Source organism: Somniosus microcephalus, unplaced genomic scaffold, assembly GCF_052327205.1.
Source record: "Somniosus microcephalus isolate GS21.2 unplaced genomic scaffold, FLI_Smic_1.0 unresolved_chr8, whole genome shotgun sequence".
NCBI lineage: Eukaryota > Metazoa > Chordata > Chondrichthyes > Squaliformes > Somniosidae > Somniosus > Somniosus microcephalus.
In genome coordinates, this window is record NW_028225186.1 from 46,586,097 (window position 1) to 46,606,756 (window position 20,660).

A 20,660-nucleotide genomic window follows, 5' to 3' on the forward strand; every position below is an offset into this window, starting at 1 on the left:
ATGTGCTCCAGAACTAGCTGCACCTCTTGCCAAGCTGTTCCAGGACAGCTACAACACTGGCATTTATGCGACAGTGTGGAAATCTGCCCAGGCTAGTCCTGTCCACAAAAATAGGAAAAATCCAACCCGGCTAATTACCGCCCCATCAGTCTACTTTCAATCACCAGTGATGGAAGATGTCTTCGACATTGCTATCAAGCGGCACTTACCCACCAATAACATGCTCACTGATGTCCAGTTTGTGTTCCACCAAGACCACTCGGCTCCTGGCCTCATTGCAGAATTGATCCAAACATGGACAAAGGAGCTGAATTCCAGAGGGGAGGTGAGGGTTGACATCAAGGCAGCATTTGTCCGAGTGAGGCATCAAGGAGCCCTAGTGAAATTGAAGTCAATGGGAATCGGGGGAAAAAGCTCCACTGGCTGGAGCCATACCTAGCACAAAGGTTGTGGTGGTTCAAGGTCACTCATCAAAGCCCCAGAACATCGTTGCAGGAGTTCCTCAGGGCAGTGTCCTAAGCCCAAACATCTTCAGCTGCTTCATCAATGATCTTCCCTCCAACATTATGTCAGAAATGGGGATGTTCGCTGATGACTGCACAACCCCTTGGATAATGAAGTTTTCCATTCCCAGATGCAACAAGACCTGGACGACGTTCAGGCTTGGGCTAATAAGTGCCAGGTATCATTTGCACTGCAGAAGTGCCAGGAAATGACTATCTCCCACAAGCGAGAGTCTAACCACCTTCGAAGGACATTCAACGGCATTACCATCGCCGAATCCCACTCCATCAACATCTTGGGGGTCACCATTGACCAGAAACTTAACTGAACCAGCCACATAAATAATGTGGCAACAAGAGCATGTAAGAGGCTTGGTATTCTGCGGCGAGTGTCTCACCAACTGACTCCTCAAATCCTTTCCACCACCTACATGGTGCAAGTAAGGAGTGTGATGGCATAATCTCCACTTGCCGGGATGAGTTCAGCTCCAACAACACTCAAGAAGCTCGACTTGATTGGCATTCCATCCACCACGTTGAACATTCACTCCCTCCACCAACGATGTACCATGGCTGCAGTGTGTCCCATCTTCAAGATACACTGCAGTAACTTGCCAAACCTTCTTCGGAAGCACCTCCCAAACACGTGGTCTCTTCCACCCAGGAGGACAAGGGCAGCAGGTGCATCGGAACACCACCACCTCCAAGTTCCCCTCCAACTCACACATTATTTTGACATAGAAGTATATCGCCGATCCTTCATTGTCGCTGGTTGAAAATCCTGGAACTCCCTCCCAAACAGCACTGTGGGAGTGCCTTCACCACAAGCGCTACAGCGGTTCAAGAAGGCAGCTCTCCACCACCTTCTCAAGGCCAATTAGGGATGGGCAATAAATGCTGGCTTTGCCAGCGATGGGCACATCCCATTCACGAATAATAAAATAGAAACAAGAGCTATGCAATGAAGTATACCAATTGTAGAAAGCTACTTTAGAAGAAACCTCTACTTGTTTTTTGATAAATACACACAAAATACATTGATTGTGATAATGTACACTTTCTATTTGGAATACATGTTTGAATTAGAAGATTAACAATTGAGAGTAAAATGAAGTTTGTTTCCCGCTATTTAATTGTACCCTTTTCATGATAAAGAGCAGGGATTATTATTGTGGAGAATGTTTGAGAGAAAAAATATTGGAAGCGAAATTTGTAAATTAACATTTTTACATCAACATAAGAGTAAACATTTCTAAGTCAAGCTGACTGGTTCTCCAGTCCAGGAAGAATGATGAATGTTTATTTGTGTTAAAGCATAGCTTTTCCTGCTTTTTGTTTTTCATTCGGTGACGCTAGTTGTGTATGTGTTGTTCTGCACTTGTGATTATTGCTGTATTTCTGACATGTTCCATGGGGGTCTGCTGGTTCAAGAATACCACGAATAATAATGGAAGTGATTCAAGTTGGAACTAAGTATTCCTGCTTTTATTCAATTATTTTTAATATTGAAACTAAAGAACTACAGCACATTATATTTGTTGGTTGTCTGGTTGCATTGTGATTAAGATTCTGATTGCATAGCTGGATGTAAAGCAATTCAGCAGCATAGCAAATCCGCTGCTCCTGCTGCATGTGGCAGCCATTGCTCTAGTGACATGAGGGATGGGCTAACACTGTGAAAATTTTAAAATTAATACAAATTGTACGAATAGATCTGCCTCATTTAGCTCACCTTGGGCTTTTGGACTGTTCGTCGATGCATAACCCTGTACCTGAGGGGCGTTTCTAAAGTGCAAATGCAGTATTTTTATATCCCAGTCATTTCTGGCAAGTATTTTTTTTACATGATGAATTAAAGCTTTAAATGAATTTTATCATAGCAAACTTGCAGAATGGGCATGTGAACGACAAATGAATTTCAATATGGGTAAGTGTGAGGTGGTGCATTTTGGTAGCAGGCATAAGGACCCTAGCTACTCCTTGGAAATTAAAAGTCTAAATAGGGTAATGTTGCAAAGGGATCTAGGGGTAGAGATTCTAAAATCATCAGAAGTAGCAACGCAGGTTAAAAAAGCCATAAAATTGCAAATAAAAAACTCGGGTTCATTTATTGATTAATATATTTCAAAAGCAGGGAAGTTATGCTAAACTTGCAGAAACATTTCTAATTTCTCACGAATTGAGATGGTGGGGTGGCAATATCTCATTACTGTATATATGATCTTATCTGGTTGTTGTTGGTTTCGTTGTTGTTAAAGTTGTTGTTCTAAAGATTGTTGTACAATTTGACCACGGATGAGTTGGTTCGTGGCCCGCTCAAGACAAACACTTAAAGGAAACATTGGTGGTCAGGAGCTGAGGATATTAGTTGGAGGGGGAGGAGCTGAGGATATTAGGTGGGGTGGGGATGAGCTAAGGATATTATTTGGGGCGGATCTAAGGATATAATGTGTGGTGGGAGGAGCTGAGTATATTAGGTTGGGTGGGGAGGAGCGAAGGATATCAGGTGGGGTGGGACAGTGTTGAGGATATTAGGTGATGTGTGGAGGAGCTGAGGATATTAGGTGGGGCGGAGGGAGCTGAGGATATTGGCCGGGGTGCAGAGGAGCTACTGATAGTAGGTGGGATGGGGAGGAGCTGAGGACATTAGATGGAGTGCAGTGGAGCTGAGGATATTCGGTGGGGTGGGGAGGAACTGAGGATATTAGATGGGGTGGGGAGTAGCTGACGATATTAGGTGGGGAGCAGTGGAGCTGAGGATATTAGGTTGTGTGCAGAGGAGCTGGTGATATTAGGAGGGGTGGGGAGGAGCTGTGGACATTAGGTGGGTGGGGAGGAGCTGTGGACATTAGGTGGGTGGGGAGGAGCTGAGGATATTATGTGGGGTGGGGAGGAGCTGAGGATATTAGGTGGGGTGGGGAGGAGCTGAAGATATTATTTGGTGTGGGGATGAGCTGAGGATATTAGGTGGAGTGGTGAGGAGCTGAGGATATTAGGTGGGCTGGGGAGGTGCTGGTGATATTAGGTGGGTTGTGGCGGAGTTGACGATATTAGGTGGGGTGTGGAGGAGTTGAGGATATTAGTTCGGGTGGGGAGGATCTGAGGATATTAGCTGTGTTGGTGAGGTGATGACGATATTAGGTGGGGAGTGGAGGAGCTGTGGATATAATGGTTGCGTGGGGAGGTGCTGTAGAGATTGTTTGGGTTGGGAGGAGCTGTGGATATTTGGTGGGGTGGGGAGGATCTGAGGATATTAGTTGGCGTTCGGAGGAGCTGAAGATATTAGGTGCGTTGGGTAGGAGCTGACGATATTGGTGGGCTGGGGAGTAGCTGTGGATATTAGGTGGTTTAAGAAGGAGCTGAGGATAATAGGTAGGGTGGGGAGGAGCTGAGGACCTTATGTGGGGTGGGGAGGAGCTGAGAATATCAGGTGGGGTGGGTCTGTGTTGAGGATATTAGGTGGGGTGTGGGGAGCTAAGGATATTTTGCGGGGCGGAGTGGAGCTGAGGGTATTGGCTGGGGTGCAGAGTAGCTGCTGATATTAGGTGGGGTGGGGAGGAGCTGAGGACATTAGATGGGGTGCAGTGGAGCTGAGGATATTCGGTGGGGTGGGGAGGAGCTGAGGATATTGGGTGGGGTGCAGAGGAGCTGGTGATATTAGGTGGAATGGGGAGGAGCTGAGGACATTAGATGGGGTAGGGAGGAGCTGAGGATATTGGTGGGGTTTGGAGGAGCTGAGGATATTAGGTGGGGTGTGGAGGAGCTGAGAATATCAGGTGAGGTAGGGAGCAGCTGAGGATATTGTTGGTGTGGGGAGGAGCTGAGGATATTAGGTAAATTGTGGAGGAGCTGAGGATATTAGGTGAGGTAGGGAGGAGCTGATAATATTGGTGGAGTGGGGAGGAGCTGAGGATATTAGGTGGGGTGCGGAGTAGCTGAAGAGATTATTTGGGTGGGGAGGAGCTGAGGATATTAGTTGTGGTGGTGAGGAGCTGAGGAAAGTAGGTGGAGTGGGGAGGAGCTGAGGATATTAGGTGGGGTGCGGAGTAGCTGAAGAGATTATTTGGATGGGGAGGAGCTGAGGATATTAGTTGTGGTGGTGAGGAGCTGAGGATATTAGGTGGGGTGCGGAGGAGCTGAAGAGATTATTTGGTTGGGGAGGAGCTGAGGATATTAGGTCGGGTGGGGAGTAGCTGAGGATATTAGGTGGGGTGCGGCGGAGCTGAGGAGATTTGATGGTGTGGGGAGGAGTTTAGGATGTTAGATGCATAAATAGATATCTAAAGTCACAAAGTAAGGCTGAAGCAAACAGGAGAGCAGTTCTGTTATTTGACATAAATCTTCTCCAACTTCTTCGAAAAGCAGTGGAACAAACTGACAAGTCAAGAGTTTACTCTGCAATAAATCCTCAGATTTTCTGGTAAAATTCCAAAACCACACACAATTGTAGATGGCTGCTTTTATTAATTATTATTGTTTTATCTTCAATAAACTGATGCTTTGCTTCAAATATAGAAAAGACATTTGTCTGTATGAAATTTCACGTTATACATTATAAAACATAGAGACTGCGCAGTTAGGTGGCAAGTGAAGTTTAACATCGATGAATGCGAGTTGATGCACTTTGGTAGGAAAATAGAAGTATCGTGAGGGTAGTGCAGGTGGTGTTGTGTATATGAGCTGTGTTTTTATGCATCTCTCCACTTCGCCTGACGAAGGAGCAGAGCTCCGAAAGCTTGTGATTTCAAATAAAGCTGTTGGACTATAACCTGGTGGTGTGTGATTTCTTACATTTGTCCACCCCAGTCCAACACCGGCATCTCCACACCATGGCCTTCAATATTGAACATTGCAATGGAATTTCATTTGTAATATAATTTTAAGTTGCAATGCAGTAGAACATTTCAATGGAATGTTATTTTGCAATATAATAGTCATTTGCATTGCAATAGCACATTGCAATTGAATATCACTTTGCAATGTAATATTCATTTGCAATGCAATATAATGTCACTTTGTATTATAATAAAATTTTGCACTGCAATATCACATTGCAAACTAATATCATTTAACTATATCGTTGTCATTTTAATGGAATATAACACTGCAATGGAATATCATTTTGCAATACAATAGTGATTTGCAATTCAATAGAACCTTGTAATGGAATATCATTTTGCAATATAATAGTCATTTGTAATGCAATAGAACATTGCAATGGAATATCACTTTGCAATATAAAATTCATTTGCAATGCAGTAGCACATTGTAATGGAATATCTCTGCTTTAAAATATTTTTTGTAGTGGAATCTGCCTTTCTAATGGAATCTGACTTAGCAGTTTATTATTCATTTGCAATGCAATAGCACATTGCAATTGGATATCACTTGGCAATATAATAGTCATTTGCAATGCAATGGAATATCATTTTGGATATATAATATTATTTTGCATTGCAATGGCACATTGCAATCTAGTATCACTTAACAGTATCAAAATCATTTGTAATGCAATGGAACATTGCAATGTAATATCACTTTGCAATATAATTGTCATTTGCAAAGCAATAGAATATTGCAACTGAATATCACTTTACAATATAATTGTCATTTGAAATTGAATCGAACATTGCAATGGAATATTACTTTGCAATTTAATTGTCATTTGCAATGCAATGGAACTTTGCAGTGGAATATTACTTTACAATATAATTGTCATTTGAAATGCAATAAATTATTCCAGTGTAATATCACATTGCAATACAATTGTCATCTGCAATGCAATAGAAAATTGTAATGGATTTTTACTTTTTAATATAATAGTCATTTGCAATGCAATAGCATATTGCAATGGAATATCACTTTGCAATATAACAGTCATTTGTCTTGCAATATAACATTGCAATGCAATGTCACTTTGCAATTAATCGTCATTTGCACTGTAATAAAACATTGCAAGGGAATATCACTTCACAATATATTTGCCATTTGCAATGCAATATATCATTGCAATGGAATATCACTTTGCAATACAATCGTCATTTTCAATGCAATAGAACATTGCATTGGAATATCACTTTGTAATATAATAACCTTTTGAATTGCAACTGCACGTTGCAATCCAATATCACTTAACAATATCGTAGTCACTTTTAACGGAATAGAACATTGCAATGCAAAATCACTTTGCAATATAATGGTCATTTGCAATGCAATATCAGATTGGAATGGGATATCACTTCGCAATATAATTGTCATTTGCAATGCAACGGAACTTTGCAATGGAATGTCAATTTGTAATATAATAATCTTTGGAATTGCAACTGTACGTTGCAATCTAATAGCACTTAATAATATCGTAGTCATTTTTAATGGAATAGAACACTGCAATGCAATATCACTTTGCAATATAATGGTCATTTGCAATGCAATAGCAGATTGCAATGGGATATCACTTTGCAATTTAATTGTCATTTGCAATGCAATAGAAAACTGCAATTGAATATCACTTTGCAATAAAATTGACATTTGCAATACAATATATCATTGCAATGGAATATCACTTTGCATTAAATTCGTCATTTTCAATGCAATAGAACATTGCAATGAAATATCACATTGCAAAATAAATGTCACTTACAATGCAATAGAACATTGCAATGTATTATCACTTTGCAATACAATCATCATTTGTAATGCAATAGAACATTGCAATGGAATATCACTTTGTAATAAAATTGTCATTTACAATGCAATAGAACATTGCAATGGAATATCGCTTTGTAATATAATAATAATTTGCATTGCAATAGCACATTGCAAACATATACAAACATAGAAACGTAGAAGATAGGGGTAGGGGTAGGCCATTCGGCCCCTGGAGGCTTTTCCACCATTTAATGAGATCATGGCTGATCATTCTAATTCAGTACACTATCCCTGCTTTCTCCGCCTATCCCTTGATCCCTTTAGCATTAAGAAATGTATCTAACTCCTTCTTGAATATATTTAATGAATTCGCCTCAACTGCGTTCTGTTGTAGAGAATTCCAGAGGTTCACCACTCTCTGGTTGAAGAGATTCCTCCTCATCTCAGCCGTAAATGGCTTGCCAATTATCCTTAGATTGTGACCGCTGGTTCTGGATGCCCCCGCCATCGGGAAAATCGTTCCAGCATCTAGTCTGTCTAGTCCTGTTAGAATTCTTTAAGTTTCAATGAGTTCCCCTCTCATTCTTCTAAACTCTAGCGAATATAAGCCTACGAGACCCAATCTCTCCTCATAGATCATTCCTGCCATCCCACGTATCAGTCTGGTGAATCTTCTCTACACTCCCTCCATAGCAAGAACATCCTTCCTCAGATAAGTCGACCAAAACTGCACACAATACTAAAGGTGTGGTCCCACCAATGCCCTGTAGAACTACAGCATGACATCCTTGCGCCTGTTCTCGAATCCGCTCACTTTGAAGGCCAACATACCATTTGCCATCTTAACCGTCTGCTGCACCTGCATGCTTACGATCAGCGACTGGTGCACAAGGACAACCAGGTGTCATTGCACTTCCCCTGTTCCCAATGTATTGCAGTCCAGACAATAATCTGATTTCCTGTTTTTGCCACGTTATACTGCATCTGCCATGCATCTGGGTAATCACCCAACCTGGCCAAATCATACTGGAGTTTCTCTGCATCTTCCTCACAGCACATGAGCCCACTCAGCTTTGTCTCATCTGCAAACTTGGAGATATAACATCTAGTTCCCTCGTCTGGATCATTTATATACATTGTGAATAGCTGTGGTCTGAGCACCGATCCATGCAGTACCCCACAAGTCATCTACTATTTCTAGGCCCAAGTCCTTACCTACCCTAGGATGTGGATTATCAAGCCATGGGGATTTATCGGCCTTCAATCCCATCAATTTCCCTAACACCAGTTCCTTACAAATAATGATTTAATTCAGTTCGTCCCTCACATTAGCTCCTATGTTCCCCGACATCTCTGGTAGGTTATTTGTGTCCTCCTTTGTGAAGACAGAACCAAAGTATGTATTTAATTGGTCAGCCATTTCTTTGATCCCCAATATTACTTCCCCTGTTTCTGGCTGCAATGGACCTATGCTTCACTTCACCAATCTTTTTCTCTTCACTTAACTGTAGAAGCTTTTACAGTCAGTTTTTATGTTACCAGCAAGCTTACTCTAATATTCTATTTTTCCCCTCTTAATTACTCCCTTCGCCCTCCATTGCTGGATCCTCAACTGCTCCCAATCCTCAGGTTTGTTGCTTTTTCTGGCCAATTTATATGTCCTCTCCTTGGCTCATATGTTATGCCTAATTTCTCTTGTTATCTATGGTTGAGTCACCTTTCTTGTTTTATTTTTATGCCAAACAGGGATGAACAAATTCTGTAGTTCATCCATGTGATCTTTAAAATTTTGCCATTGCCTATCCACCATCAAGCCTTTAAGTAACATTCCCCAATCCATCCTATCCACCTCGCGCCTCATACCATCGTAGTTTCATTTATTTACATTCAGGACCCTAGTCTCTGAGTCAACCACTTCACTCTCCATCTCAATGAAGAATTCTATCATATTTAGATCGTTCCTCCCCAAGGGCCCTCCCACAACAGGACTGCTAATTAACCCTTTCTCATTACATAATACCCAGTGTAAGATGGCCTGATCTCTAATAAAATAGCAATATAGAGTGGATGCTGGAAATCTGAAATAACAGCAGAAAATGCAGGAAATACTCAGCAGGCCAGGCAGCATCCGTGGAGTGAGAAACAGCGTTAACATTCCAGGTCTGGGACCCTCCATCAGAACTGGAAAAAGCTGGAGATGTAACTGATATTATGCAGATACAGAGACGGGGTGTGGTGTTTGGGAGGGGAGGAAGGAATTGAAAGAACTTACTGAACCAAGCATTAATACAATAGCAAAATAATGTGGATGATGGAAATCAGAAACAATAAAGAAAATGCTGGAAATACTCAGCAGACCAGGCAGCATCGAGTTGAAGACTTTCAGATAATAATCCCTGCCTCCATTTCTCATGCTGTATGATTTTTGCCATTCCCATTTGCAACATTTTATCTTTCCTGCCTTTTACAAAAGTACTGAATATTCTTTCAATTCCTTCCTCCCCTCCTAAACCAATCCCTGCCTCTGCACCTGCTTAATATCTGTTAAATCTCCAGCTTTTTCCAGTTCTAATGATGGGTCCCAGATCTGAAAAGTTAACTCTGCCTCTCTCTCCGCAAATGCTGCCTGGCCTGCTGAGTATTTCCAGCATATCTATTGTTATGGCCTGATCTCTGGTTGGTTTCTCGACATATTGTTTAAGGAAATCATCCCGTATACACTCTAGGAATTCCTCCTCCACAGTATTGTTATTAATTTTTTTCGCCCAATCTATATGTAGATTAAAGTCACCCATGCTAACTGCTGTGCCCTTTTTGCACGCATCTCTAATTTCCCGATAATGCCATCCCCAAACTCAGCATTACTGTTTGAAGGTCTGTATGCAACTCCACTAACGTTTTCTTAACCTCGGTATTTCTCAGCTCTACCCATACAGATTCCACGTCATCAGAGCTAATATCTTTCCTTACTATTCTGTTAATCTCCTCCTTAACCAGCAATGCTACACCACCTCCTATTCCTTTTCACATGTCCTTCTTGAATATTGAATACCCGTGGATTTTGAATCCCCAGTCTTGGGCACCCTGGAGGCATGTCTCTGTAATCCCAATTATATCATATCCGTTTCCATCTATTTGCGCAACTAATTCATCCACCTTATGATGAATGCTCCTCGCATTAAGACACAATGGGCTGAAAATTCGGTATCGCCGCGCCAGGTCTTTAGTGCCCAAAATTTTGCGCTCGCCCGGATTCCCGTAGCGCCCGCCTGAAATTCAGTTGCGCCGCCCCAAGACAGAGGCGGGCGCTATTGCAGGGTTTGGCCGCCTCGTTTGGGGCGATGAAAGTCAGTTTCAGGCGTCCAGCTGCCGCTGCGGCACCCGATGCGCTGCGGCAGGCTGGCGTACTGCAGGCCTCCTCCTTCTCTTAAGGAGGAGCTGCCTGCAGCCGTGAGATCGCCGCTGGATTCCCCCGGCAAATGAGCCCGGCACCACGGAGAAGTGCCGGGCTCATGGGAGTCAGACACCAATGACGCGGGGGGGTGGTGCAGGAGTCCGGGGAGCGAGGTGCGGCCAGGCGGCCGCCGGGAAAGCGGCCGGCCGCCCCTCCACATTTATGCGCCGGCCTCTTGGAGCTGCAAGGCACCGTTTCTCAAACGCTGTTTGCGGCCGCTACGGGCGAGGCGGCCACAACTGAATTTGGCCATCGGGACAGAATAGCATTGGAACCGGGGCGCTGCGCACACCGATGACGTCATCGGTGCCGGCGCAGCGCTACCGGCTAACGGCGATGTTAGGGAGCAACTGAATTTCGGGCGCTAAAAAACTTCCAGCGCAAACCACTCTATAAACAATAAGTGGGCGCAAACGCGACTGAATTTCTAGGCCAATGCCTTCAGCATGTTATTTTAACACAAAAGGTCCTTTTAGAATGATCATTTAATGTAGCCCTGTTTGATTGACAACCTTGATTTTTCTGCCTTCCAATATCAATTTTATCCTTCCTGTCTTTTGTTTTATCCTTGCTTCCCTATATTCAGTCTCCCTGCACAGGTTCCCAACCCCCTGCCATTTTAGTTTAAACACTCACCAACAGAACTAGAAAACATTCCCCCTAGGACATCGCACCCAGTCCTGCCCAGGGGCAATCCGTCCAGTTTGTACTTGTCCCACCTCCCCCCAGAACCGGTTCCAATGTTCCAGGAATTTTGAATCCCTCCCACTAGCACCATTCCTCTAGCCACGTATTCATCTGAAATATCCTTCTATTTCTACTCTGAATAGCACGTGGTACTGGTAGCAATCCTGAGATTACTACCTTTGCGGTCCTATTCTTTAGTTTAACTCCTAAATCCCTATATCCAGCTTTTGGGACATCATCCCGTTTTTTACCTATATCTTTGGTACCTATATGTGCCACGACAACTGGCTTTTCACCATCCCCCTCCAAAATGCCCTGCAGCTGCCCCGAGGCATCCTTGCCCCTTGCACCAGGGAGGCAACATACCATCCTGGAGTCTCGTTTGAGGCCGAAGAAACGCCTATCTTTTCCCCTTGCAATAGAATCCCCTATCACTATAGCTCTCCCGGTCTTTTTCCTCATGTCCTAGGCTGCAGAACCCCCCATGGTGCCAGGATTCTGGCTGCTGCTGCGTTCCCTCAATAAGCCATCTCTCCCAACAATAAAAAAAGCGGTTTAACTGCTTGAGAGGGGGATGGCCACAGGGGACATCTGCAATACCTGCCTGCACCTACTACACTGCATGGGCATCACCCATTTCCTTCCTGCCTGTGCAGCCTTTAGTTGCAGTGTGAGCAACTCATCAAACGTGCTATCCACGACGTCCACCGCATCGTGAATGTTCATGTATGTATCCATTTGCAGCCCCAGCGCCGCAATGTGGTCTGCCTGTAGCTGCTGGTGGATATTGCAGGAGGAGCGTTCCACGGCGCCAAGCTATGCTGCCATGCCTTAACGTTTCATTAATTTAAATTAAATTAAATCAAATCGATAATACTTATTACAATGCAACTAAATGATATACTCAAGAGCCCTTGTTTACTATCACTCCCCGCTAAACAGCAGAGACCTTCGAAACTATAACCACCTAAACTTCATAAACTTTTAACCTTCACTGTCAATCTATAGAGTCGTATAAGTATGCACCCAATCAGCTGCTTCCATTTGCCTGCATCACTATTTGAATCGTGACGTGGCTCTGGAATGCCGCTGCCAGTCTGCGAGATTGCTAAGCCACTGAGTAAAATGCCGCTCTTCTGTTGCTCATGATACCGGCATCTGAGGAAAAAAGCCCGTGAAAGTGAGATTAAATACCCACTGTACAGCCGCTTAGCTGCCGCTCCTGACACCGGCCTCTGAGGAAAAAAGCCCGCAAAGGTTATTTTAAATAGTCACTGTATGGCCGCTCTCCTGCTGCTCCTGACACTAATGTCAGTTAACAATATCGTAGTCATTTGTAATGGAATAGAACATTGTAATGAAATATCACTTTGCAATATTATAGTAATTTGTAATGCAATATAACAATGCAATTGAATATCAATTTGTAATATAATAATCATTTGCGTTGCAATAACACATTGCAATCTAATTTCAGTTAAAAATACTGTAGTCATTTGTAATGGAACAGGACATTGTAACGGAATGTTAGTTTGCAATATAAAAGTCATTTGCAATGGAATATCAGATTGCAATGGAATATCACGTTGCAATATAATAGTCATTTGCAATGCAATAGAACGTTGCCCTGGAATATCACTTTGCAGTATAATAGTTAATTGCAGTGCAGAAGAATTTTGCAATGGAATATCAGTTTGCAATATATCCGTCATTTGCAATGTAATAGAATATTGCAATGCAATATCACTTTGCAATGGAATATCACTTTGCAATATAATCGTCATTTGCAATGCAACAGAACATTGCAATGGAATATCACTTTGCAAAATAATTGCCATTTGCAATGCAACAGAACATTGCAATTGATTATCGCTTTGCAATATAATAGTCATTTCCAATGCAATAGTCCATTGCAATGGAATATCACTGCAATATAATCGTCATCTGCCATGCTGTAGAACATAGCAATGAATATCAATTTGCAATTTAATAGTCATTAGCAATGCAATAGAGCATTGCAATGGAATATTACTTTGCAGCATATTAGGCATTTGCAATGCAAAAGCAAATTGCAATGGAATTTCGATTTGCAATATAATCATCATTTGCAATGCAATTGAACATTGCAATGGAATTTCACTTTGCAGTATATTAATCATTTACAATATAATAGCACATTGCAATTGAATGTTGCTTTGAAATATAATTTTCATTTGTAATGCAATCGAACATTGCAATGGAATGTCACTTTTCAATATATTAGACTTTTGCAATGCAATAGCACATTGCAATGGATTACCAGTTTGCAATGTAATCGCCATTTGAAATGTAATAGCACATTGCATTGGAAAATCACTTTGCAATATAATAGTGATTTGCAAAGCAATAGTATTTTAGAATACAATATAAATTTGCAATATAACTGTCATTTGCATTGCAATAAAAAATAGCAATAGAAAATTGCTTTGCAGTATAATATTCATTTGCAATGCAATAGAATACTGCAATGGAATATCAATATGAAATATAATATTCATTTGCAGTGCAGCAGCACATTGCAATATAATACTCATTTGCAATGCAATAGAAAATTGCAATGGAAAATCACTTTGCAATATAATAGACATCTGCAATGAAATAGCACATTGGATTGAAATATCACTTACTAACATACAAACATACGAATTCGGAGCAGGACTGGGACACTCGGCTCCTGGAGCCTGCGCCACAATTCAATAAGATCATGGCTGATCAGATTACTGCACATTCCCGCCTACCCCGGATAGCCTTTCACGCCCCTTGCCTATCAAGATTCTATACCTTTACCTTAAAAAAATATTCAAAAACTCTGCTTCCACCGCCCTCTGAGGAAGAGAGTTCCAAAGACACACAACCCTTTGTGAGAAAAAAAATTCTCCTCATCTCTGTCTTGAGTGGGCACACCCTTATTTTTCAATAGTGATCCCTTGTTCCAGGTTCTCCCACAAGAGGAAACATCCTCTCCACATCCACCCTGTCAAAACACCTCAGGATCTTATATGTTTCACTCAAGTCACCTTACTCTTCTAAAATCCAACCGATACAAGTCTACACTGTCCAACCTTTCCTCATATGACAAATAACCCATTCCCGGTATCAGTCCAGTAAATATTCTCTGAACTGCTTCCAATGCATTTACATCATTCGTTAAATAAGGAGACCAATACTGGACGCAGTAGTCCAAATGTGGTCTCACCAATGCCCTGTATAACTGGAGCATAAACTCCCTACTTTTGTGTTCAGTTCCCCATGCAATAAACAATAACATTTTATTAGCGTTCCTGATTACTTGCTGTACTTGCATACTAACCTTTTGCGACTCATGCACTAGGACACCCAGAGCCCTCTACATCTCAGAGCTCTGCAATCTCTCACCGTTTAGATAATATGCTTCTTTTATATTCTTCCTGCCAAAATGGACAACTTTACATTTTCCCACAATGTACTCAATTTGCCAGACCTTTGCCCACTCACTTAACTTATCTATATTCCTTTGTAGCCTCCTTATGTCCTCTTCACAATTTAATTTCCTACCTATCTTTGTATCATCAACAAAGGTAGCAACCATACCTTCGGTCCCTTCATCCAAGTTATATATGTAAATTATAAAGTATAAGGCCCCAGCACTGATCGCTGTGGCACACGACACGTTACATCTTGCCATTCAGAAAATGACCCATTTTTGCCTACTCTCTGTTTCCTGTTAGCTTACCAATCTTCTATTCATGCCTATATTTTACTGCCTACAACATGAGCTTTTCTTTGCTGCAATAATCTTTGATGTGGCACCGTATCAATGGCCTTCTGGAAATCTTAGTACAGTACATCCACCGGTTCCCCTTTATCCACAGCACATGTTATTTCCTCAAAGAACTCCAATAAATTGGTAAAACATGATTTGCATTTCACAAAACAATGTTGACACTGCCGGATTACCTTGAACTTTTCCAAGTGCCCTGCTATAATATCTTTAAAAATAGCTTCTAACATCTTCCCTAGGACAGATTTTAAGCTAACTGGCCTGTAGTTTCCTGCTTTCTGTCTCGCTCCCTCTTTGAATAAAGGAGTTCCATTCGCTTTTTTCCAATCTAATTTAACCTTCTCCGAATTTATGGAATTTTGGAAAATTAAAAAAAAGCATCAACTATCTCACATGCCACTTAATTTATGACCCGAGAATGAAGCCCATCACGACCCCTAGATGTCTCAGCCCGCAGCTCCAACAATTTGCTCAGTACCTCTTCCCTGGTGATTGTAAATTTCTTGAATTCCTCACTCCCTTCCATTTCCTCATTTAAAGCTATTTCTGGGAAGTTACTTGTATCCTCTATCTTTCCAATCTTCTGACCTGCCACCCATCTTTGCGCACTTATATGCTTTTTCTTTAAGTTTGAAACTACCTTTAACTTTTTTAGTTAACCACCGATGGTGGATCCTCCCCTTGGAATTTTTCTTTGATGTGGGAATGTATATATTCTGTGTATTTTGAAATATTCGCTTAAGTATCTGCCACTGAACATAAGAACATAAGAACATAAGAAATAGGAGCAGGAGTAGGCCAATCGGCCCCTCGAGCCTGCTCCACCATTCAGTAAGATCATGGCTGATCTGATCCTAACCTGAAATCATCTATCACTCTCCATTCCACCCAAACCCATGTGATCTCCCGGGAGAGGCGAAAAACCAGATAAAAAACCCAATGGCCAATTTGGGAGAAAAAATCTGGGAAATTCCTCTCCGACCCATCTAGGCGATCGAAACTCTTCCAGGAGATCACTCTGTCCCTATATTTTCTACAGTACTTACCTTCTGTAAAGGAGATCTCCACCCCAGCCAGGAACAGGAATAAAACCATCTCCTGAAATCTAACACAGAATTAGAACACAAGAAGTACGAGCAGAACCAGGCTACACGGCCCCTGGGCCCGCTCCACTACCCACAGGGCCACGACTATTCCGAACCTAGACTCATGTCCAATTTCCTGCCCACTCCCCGTAACCCTTAATTCCCTTTACTTCGAGGAAACTATCTAGTTCTGTTTTAAATTTATTTAATGATGTAGCTTCCACAGCTTTCTGGGGCAGCAAATTCCACAAACCTACCACCCTCTGAGTGAAGAAGTTTCTCCTCATCTCAGTTTTGAAAGAGCAGCCCCTTATTTAAAGATTGTGCCCCCTAGTTCTAGTTTCACCCATCATTGGGAACATCCTCACCGCATCCACCAGATCAAGCCCCTTCACAATCTTATATGTTTCAATAAGATCACCTCTCATTCTTCTGAACTCCAATGAGTAGTGTCCCAATCTACTCAACCTCTCCTCATATGACCACCCCCTCATCCCCGGATTAACCGAGTGACCTTCTTTGTACTGACTCAAGAGCAAGTATGTCTTTTCTTAAGTATGGACACCAAAACTGTATGCAGTATTCCAGGTGCGGTCTCACCAATAACTTGTATAACTGCAGCAATACCTCCCTGTTTTAATATTCTATCCCCCTAGCAATAAAAGCCAACATTTCATTGGCCTTCTTGATCACTTGCTGCACCTGCATACTAACTTTGTGAGTTTCGTGCACCAGGACAGCCAGATCCCTTTGTACTACAGTACTTTCCATTTTCTTGCCATTAAGATAATAACTTCCTCTATGATTTTTCCTGCCAAAATGCATAACCTCACACTTTCCAGTATTGCATTCCATCGGCCAAAACTCTGCCCAATTACTTAGCCTGTCTATGTCACTTTGCAGGTTTTTTATGTCCTCCTCACTCACTACTTACCCTCCCATCGTTGTATCATCTGCAAACTTTTATATATTACACTCGGTCCCCTCCTCCAAATCGTTAATATAGATTGTAAAGAGTTGGGGACCCAGCACTGACCCCTGCGGAACACCACTATTTACTGTTTGCCTGTCTGAGAATGAACCATTTACCCAACTCTCTGCTTTCTCTCAGAGAGCCAATTCTCCACCCACGCCAGAATATTACCCCCAATCCCGTGATTTTTTATCCTGAGAAATAATCTTTCGTGTGGCACCTTGTCAAATGCCTTTTGGAAGTCTAAATACACTACGTCCACTGGTTCTCCTTTATCCACCCTGTATGTTACTTCCTCAAAGAACTCAAGCAAATTTGTCAAACATGACTTCCCCTTCATGAAACCATGCTGAGTTTGTCCTATTAAATTATGTTTATCCAAATGTCCCGTTACTGTCTCCTTAATAATGGACTCTAACATTTTACCAACCAGAGATGTTAGGCTAACATAATTTCCAGCCTTCTGCCTACTACCCTTTTTAAATAAGGGTGTTACATTAGCAGTTTTCCAATCTGCCAGGACCTTTGCTGAGTCCAGGGAGTTTTGGAAAATTATTACCAATGCATCCACAATCCCTACCGCCACTTCCCTCAAGACCCTAGGATGTAATCCACCAGGTCCAGGGGATATATCCGGCTTAAGTCCCATTATTTTACCAAGTACCACTTCCTTAGTGATTTTAATCGTATTTTGCTCCTCTCCCCCTAGAGCCCCCTGTTTGTCCAGTGTTGGGATATTCTTAGTGTCCTCTACTGTAAAGACTGATACAAAATAATTGTGTCAATTATAGCTGTTCCGTTATTACAAGCCTCAACTATTTCCTGATTAATACTCCGTCCAACAGAGTTGCAACTGTTTGGAGGCCTATAGACAACGCCCACTTGTGTGTTTTCCCCTTATTATTCCTTATCTCTACCCAAACTGTTTCACTATCCTTCTCCTTTGACCCAATATCATTTCACTGTATTATAGTGATTCCTTCCTTTATTAACATAGCCACCCACCTCCCCTCCTTTCCTGCCTGTCCTTCCTGATTGGTAAATATCCTGGTATGTTTAATTCCCAGTCATGGTCACCCTGCAGCCATGTTTCTGTAATGGCCACAAGATCATACCCATACATAATTAATTGTGCCGTCAACTCATTCATTTTGTTACGAATGCTACGTGCATTCAGATAAAGAACTTTCAAATATGTTTTGTGACACTTAGTTCCTGTTTTTTCCCCTTTTACTACTTTACCATTTACTCCATAACTTCTGTCCCTTCCTGACACGTTCTGTTTTTTAATTTCCCCACTGCTACCTAAATCTATGACCTTCTCCGTTGTCATTTCTGTTATTTGCTCTCTAGAAAGCTCCCCCCACTAATTAGATTAAAGCTGTCTCTACAGCCCTTGTTATATGATTCATCAGGACTCTACTCCCAGCACTGGCCAAGTGGAGTCCGTCCCAATGGAACAGCTCCCTCCTGTCCCAGTACTGGTGCCAGTGTCCCAAGAAGCAAAACACATTTCTCCCACACCAGTCTTTGAGCCACGCATTTAACTCTTTAATTTTATTTATCCTAGCCAAATTCGCTCGTGGCTCAGGTAATAACCCAGAGATTATTACCCTTGAGGTTCTGTTTTATAATTTGACCCCTAGCTGCTCATATTCCTTTAACAGAACCTTCTTCCTTGTCCTATTTACGTCGTTTGTACCAACATGGACCACGACAACTGGATCCTCCCCCTCCCACTCCAAGTTTCTTTCCAGCCCACTGCAACTCTATTGACATATCCATTAACCTAATTTGCCAGTTCACTTTAGCTAGCCCTGGTTATATGCCCTCAGAATTGCTCTTATTTAAGTTTAAAATATCGTCTTGGACCAACTCTTCTCTCCCTCAATCTGAATATAATATTCAATCATATAATGAATGCTGCTACCTAGGGGCTCCTTCACTATGAGGTCATTAATGAATCCTATCTGGTTGCACAATGCCAGCTCAAGTGTAACTTGCTCTCTGGTTGGCTGCAGGATGCGCTGTTCTAAGAAACTATCCTGGAAACTTTCTATGAACTCACCATCTGGGCTACATTTGCCCAGCTGCTTTTTCCAGTCTATATTTAGATTAAAATCCGCCATGATTATTGCTGTACCTTTCTGACAATCTGCCATTATTTCTTCCTTTATACTCCATCCTACCATGTGGTTTCTGTTTGGCGGCCTGTACCCCACTCCCACAAGTGACTTCTTGCCGTTACCATTGTTCATCTCTAACTGAATCTCTTCAATATCCTGGTTTCCTGAACTTACATCATCCCTCTCTATTGTGCTAATGCAGTCATTAATTGACGGAGCCACACCTCCACATTTTCCTAGATTCCTGCCCTTCCTAAATATCATTTATTCTTAAATATTCAGGTCCCAATATAAGTCATCCTGCAGCCATGTTTCTGTAATGGCTATCAGATTGTACTTATTTATTTCTATATGCGCTATCAGTTTATCTGATTTGTTTCGAATGCTATGTGTATTCAAATGCAGCGCCTTTAGTTTTGTCATTTTATTATTTTTGTTACCTCTAGCCTTATCTGTTAATTTACTCTTCGGAGTTCTACTCTCTATCCCTTCCTGTCACGGTCTGTTTATCATTTCCCATATTAATAACTTTCTCTCTTGCTTTGTCTCTTTTCTTTCAAAACCACATCTTCCCAAATTTGATCCGTTGCACCCACTATTAATTTAAAAAACTCTCTACCCCCCTAGTTATATGACTCGCCAGAACACTGGTCCCAGAATGGTTCAGATGAAGGCCATTTCTCACACACCATGTTTGAGCCGTGCATTCATCTGATTAATTTTATTTACCCTATGCCATTTTGCTCGTGGCTCAGGTAATAATGCAGTCATTCTTACCCTTGAGGTTCTGCTTTTTAATTCAGCCCCTAGCTGCTCATACTCTCTCAGCAGAATCTCTTTCCTAGTTCTACCTATGTCGCTAATACATCCATGGACCACGACTACTGGCTCCTCCCCCTCAATATGACAGTTACTCTCCAGTCCAGAGCAGATCTCCCGAACGCTGACACCGGGCAGCCAACTCAGCCGTCTGGACAGTCACTCTTGGCCGCAGAGGACTGTATCTATCCCCCTGGCTATGCTGTCCCCTATTACCACTTCATTCCTATTAACTCCCCCCGATTGAATAAATTCCTGTATCAAGGTGCCATGGTCAGTATGCTCATGTACCCTGCAGCCATTGCTTTAATCCACACAGGCCGCAAGAACCGCAAACCTGTTGTACAATTGCAAAGGCTGAGCCTCCTCCACCTCCTGGGTCCCCATACCTGCCTCCTCGCACCACTGAGCAAATCAAAATGCCCTATCCTAAGGAGTCTGACTGCCTCGTGGAATAAAGTGTCCAGTTAAACTTGCCCCTCCATGATGCATCACAGTGTCTGCAGCTCGGCCTCCAGCTCAGTAACTCTGAGCTGAAGCTCCTCGAGCCGCAGACACTTACCTCA